The sequence below is a fragment of the Pinus tabuliformis genome, chromosome 9 (genome assembly GCF_031772625.1).
Source record: "Pinus tabuliformis cultivar Carrire ecotype Pingquan chromosome 9, CPIR1, whole genome shotgun sequence".
In the NCBI taxonomy this organism is placed as follows: domain Eukaryota; kingdom Viridiplantae; phylum Streptophyta; class Pinopsida; order Pinales; family Pinaceae; genus Pinus; species Pinus tabuliformis.
This window is the reverse complement of record NC_142307.1, coordinates 601,443,180-601,448,657: the sequence shown is the minus strand read 5'-3', so window position 1 is coordinate 601,448,657 and position 5,478 is coordinate 601,443,180. Positions and strand designations below refer to the sequence as shown.

Sequence of the window (5,478 nt, the reverse complement as noted above, 5' to 3'; positions counted from 1 at the left end):
CCCTTAAACTAAATTAAAAATAATTTAAAGATACTAATTTGTTAAATTATTAATAATCCATGATAAGAGTTAGCTAAAATAAATAGTTAAAAAATTATATTTAAGGAAAATACCCTAGGGGGACCAAAAATAAATTAATAGAAATAATTTAATAATAATAATTAGCTAAAAATATCAATAAATAAAAGAAAAATTAGTAACTAAAATCATTTAATGATAATTAAAATATTAATAAATAATTAAAATATTAAAAAAAAAATAATTCATGATACTAGTTAGTTAAAATAAATAATTAAAAAATTTATATTTAAGGAAAAGAAATTTCCTAGGGGGACCAATCCCATAAACTAAATTAAATAAAATAATTTAAAGATAATAGATTGTTAAAATATTAAAAATAAATAAATAAATAAATAAAATTATATTTACGGAAAATACCCTAGGGGGACCAAAAAATAAATTAATAGAAATAATTTAATAATAATAGTTAGCTAAAAATATTAATAAATAATAGAAAAATTAGTAACTAAAATAATTCATAAAAATCATTTAATGATGATAAAAATATTAATAAATAATTGAAAGGGTAGTTAAAATAATATATAAATAATAAGTTAAAAATAAATTAAAATTTTATAAAATAAATAATTAAAATGGTAATAAAGGTAATATTTTAGTGTTAAGTTAAATTAGAGAAATTAAAATGGTAAGTTAAATTAGAGAAATTAAAAACAGGACTATTCTTATGAGAAAAAAAATATAAAATAAAATAAAATAAAATAAAATAAATAAATAAAAATAAATAAAAGTTAAAAAAAAAAAGGAGGATTAGGTCGAGAGTGCTGGGACCCAACACTGACTGATCTTCCAGCCATCATCTCTATTGAGATTATTCGGCCTCTTTTCAATTTCAAGCGCCTCCCTAAATTTCCGATGATGGAAGTGCGAAACCTTAGCAATAACACTAGCTTCCTCAATACAAACATGATGATTGGTTTTCTCAGCATGCTCAGCTAAAGCGGAAGACTTAGTTCGCCTATGCCAAAGGTCTGCTGCATGCTCACTAATCCTTTGATTAATGGAGCGACCAGTTTCCCCAATGTAGGGGGTCCCATAGGAACAGGGGATCAAGTACACCCCTTTCATATCATTAGGGTCGATAGGATCCTTCGCGGATCGGAGGGACATGCGAATGGTGTTCAGGGGCCTAAAGGTCACAGGGACATTATGCGTCCTGAGAATCCTACCAATCTTATCAGTGGTCCCCTGAACATATGGCAGATCGACACCTGGAACTCGCTCCTTTGGAGCTTGATGGGACAATGAATTCTTGGAAGCTTTAAGGAAAGCCCTCTGACCCATAAATCTACTATAGCCATTCTCAACAAAGACATCAAGGAGATGGGATTTTTCTTTCTCAAAACTCTTCTTATCTGAGATCCTTAGAGCCCGAGTAGCAAGGGTATTGAGAACACCCATCTTTTGAGCTGGGAAATGATGTGAACTGGCATGAAGATACTGTTCAGTATGCGTTTTCTTCTGAAAAACTTGGTGGTTGAGGGAACCATCACTGTTCCTAGAAATAAGAATATCGAGGAATGGAATGCAACCATCGACCTCCTACTCCATAGTGAACTTAATGGCAGAGGATTGATTATTGAGATGATTGAAGAAGAGATCTAATTCTTTCTGGCTGTGAGACCAGATAACATTGGTGTCATCCACATATCTTCTCCAAAGCTTTGGCAAGAGCCGGGAAGAGTTTAGAGACTTGGACTCAAAATCTTCCATGAAAAGAATAGCAACGACAGGGGAAAGGGCTGAGCCCATAGCAACCCCGCAGGTTTGCTCAAAGAACTCTCCCTCAAAACAAAAAAACGTAGAAGTGAGACAGATCTCAACTAACTTAGCAATGTCAGGATCTGTTAGGCGGTTGATTACCTCCGTGGCCTCACTAATAGGGATGCAAGTGAAGAGCGAAACAACATCAAAACTAACAAGAATGTCCCCAGGGTCAAGCTTGATGTCCTTGAGCTCCCTAATGAAGGAAGTAGAGTCTTTTACGAAGGACTCCGTACAACCAACCAAGGGCTTAAGCTTTAATGCCAAGAACTTAGCAAGAAGGTAGGTAGGACCCCCAATGGGGTGTACTTGATCCCCTGTTCCTGTGGGACCCCCTACATTGGGGAAACTTGTCGCTCCATTAATCAAAGGATTAGTGAGCATGCAGCCGACCTTAGGCATAGGCAAACTTTCCGCTTTAGCTGAGCATGCTAAGAAAACAAATCATCATGTTTGTATTGAGGAAGCTAGTGTTATTGCTAAGGTTTCGCACTTCCATCATTGGAAATTTAGGCAGGCGCTTGAAATTGAAAAGATGCTGAATAATCTCAATAGAGATGATGGCTGGAAGATCAGTCGGTGTTGGGTCCCAGCACTCTTGACCTAGTCGTCCTTTTTTTTTTAACTTTTATTTGTTTTATTTATTTATTTATTTATGTTTTATTTTGATTTTGATTTTATTTATTTATTTATTTTATTTTATTTTATTTTATTTTTTTCTCATAAGAATAGTCATGTTTTTAATTTCTCTAATTTAACTTACCATTTTAATTTCTCTAATTTAACTTAACACTAAAATATTACCTTTATTACCATTTTAATTATTTATTTTTATAAAATTTTAATTTATTTTTAACTTATTATTTATATATTATTTTAACTACCCTTTCAATTATTTATTAATATTTTTATCATCATTAAATGATTTTTATGAATTATTTCAGTTACTAATTTTTCTATTATTTATTAATATTTTTAGCTAACTATTATTATTAAATTATTTCTATTAATTTATTTTTTGGTCCCGCTAGGGTATTTTCCGTAAATATAATTTTATTTATTTATTAAATTTTTTTTTTTAATATTTTAACAATCTACTATCTTTAAATTATTTTATTTAATTTAGTTTATGGGATTGGTCCCCCTAGGAAATTTCTTTTCCTTAAATATAAATTTTTTAATTATTTATTTTAACTAACTAGTATCATGAATTAATTTTTTTTAATATTTTAATTATTTATTAATGTTTTTATTATCATTAAATGATTTTTTTTTTGAATTATTTTAGTTACTAATTTTTCTATTATTTATTGATATTTTTAGCTAACTATTATTATTAAATTATTTCTATTAATTTATTTTTGGTCCCCCTAGGGTATTTTCCTTAAATATAATTTTTAAACTATTTATTTTAGCTAACTCTTATCATGGATTATTAATATTTTAACAAACTATTATCTTTAAATTATTTTATTTAATTTAGTTTAAGGGATTGTTCCCCCTAGGAAATTTCTTTTCCTTAAATATAAATTTTTTTAATTATTTATTTTAACTAACTAGTATCATGAATTAATTTTTTTTTACTTAATATTTTAATTATTTATTAATATTTTTAACTAACTATTATCATAATATTATTTTTTGGTTCCCCTAGGGTACTTTTTTCCCTTTAATTATTAAAAAGGGTTTTGACCTAGGTACCTAGTCAAAAGTAGCTGTTGGTCTCCTTAGCCGGTTGAGGCTCTGCTCTGTCTATTTAACTTGCTTAGCTGGATCTTTTTCTTCAACTTGTCCTAACGATGAACCACACTGGTTGGTTCGAAACGCGTTGACAAATGATGTTTCATGTGATCTTCACCGAAGAATCTTTTGTAAAGGTGGTCCACACTTGAAATCATCTATGGGAAAAATTTCAGTGTGTAGGCCTGAAATTTATAGTGGATTTTCATAGAGGGGCATTATTTTTTGTGGGTAAAAGGTGCTATGGTCTCTGAAGCATGTTCCAAGACATTCATTATTTTTTATCAGGCTACAAGCAGAGTTTGAATCATTTTCCACCCTCCCATTGTGCATGAGTTTCCAAACCTGGTACCCAACTCTACAAAAGGCTTCAGGACAAAATCTATGTCTATAATAGAATAAGGCTTGGACAAAATCTATGCCTTTAATAGAATACGTAAGACAAAAATCATTTCGGAATTACCTTCGGTATTTAGTTCAACTATCTAAGATGGGTTTTTGGCATACAAGGAGCATATGACTCCATTCACAAGCATTGCAAGGAATATGAAATAGGACGTGGTTGAGTGTAGAGGCTATTGGTTACAGGTTTGTTGCTTTCTCCACACAAGAAGAAAGTAGAAGCCAAATGAGTTCTAATGGCTCAAGCAAAGGAGGTTATCAAAGTCAATTACAAGAAGATATTAGAGATATTGAACCCCTATTATGCTTTGATGAGGAAGAAGATGATAGCATTGGTCACACTTCAAGTGAAGCCATAAGAAATGACCAGCTAAGCCAGACACAAGATAGTGGACATACTAGCAATGATAATCCAAGTAGGAATAGAAAATATGAATGTATGGAATTCAGAGAAAAGGAGGTTGACTTTATTCTGCTTTCTATCCAACATAAGGTAGTTTTGAATGGGAAAAGTAATTCAGATGGTGTTCTCTTTCCACCCATAACAAGTTAGGAATCAAGAAACATTAGCACAAATAACAATGCCGCTAAAGTGGGGAAACCGATATCATGGAGAAGTCAAGGGAAGAGAAAATGAAAAATGTTATAGATCTATTTAGGAGCTTTTTCCTGAAGGAAATTCCATGGATATTGTACTTGTTCTTGATGTGGCCTCCTAGTACTTGAAATTCCTCCAGATCATAGTTGAAAGGCTAGAGGCCAATCAGAATTATTGAACTTTGTCGAAGCCTTGACATCTGTAATTGATGTGGTAAATAGCATAGCTTCTAATATTTAAGCTATGTTTACATTCTCTGCTGGACACCTAAAACATTTTATTTTCCAGTTTACTCACTATTTTTGCTAAAATAACTAGTGGAATCATGTTGAAATGTGCCAAAACTATGAAGGGTTAAATATTAAAGTATATGTGTGTGTGTGTGCAATGACCTATAGGCAGACATAACATTGAATTTCTCATAATCTAGCATAATAGACAAAGTTTGATATGCTTCATCTGTAGGGAGAATGTATAACAATTCACAATTGTGAAAATCTAGAAAGAAAAAATTATAATGGAAAAAAAAACCTAAGAAACTTCAAGAAGATGAATCAAGTGAAAATTTTGTCGAGGAACAAGTATTCAGAGATCTAAATGATCAAGAAGGATGTAGAAATTTTTATTAGCCACAAAAAGGCAGAGTTGGTAGGGGCTCTGTTAATCCACAAGTAGGCATGCCACTAAATGTTTGCAACATTGAGGAAGTCAGGATTGAAAATTGAGATATATGCTTAATGCCTTGGGGAAATTATTTTGTGCATACAAGTATGTCAACAGAGAGTAAAAGTTAGGGGTATTTTCTACTTATTTAATGAGAAAGTGAAAAGTGCTACAAGTTTAATGAAATAAGGGACAAAGTAAAATATCGCATGCACACCCTATGTTGAATCAAG

The 5,478-nt window shown here is 31.1% G+C and overlaps 1 pseudogene; it reads left to right on the top strand.

Annotated features, from left to right (window-relative positions):
* The first annotated feature begins 3,825 nt into the window (after positions 1-3,825).
* Positions 3,826-4,778, top strand: LOC149150007 (uncharacterized; annotated as a pseudogene).
* Positions 4,779-5,478: the final 700 nt, after the last annotated feature.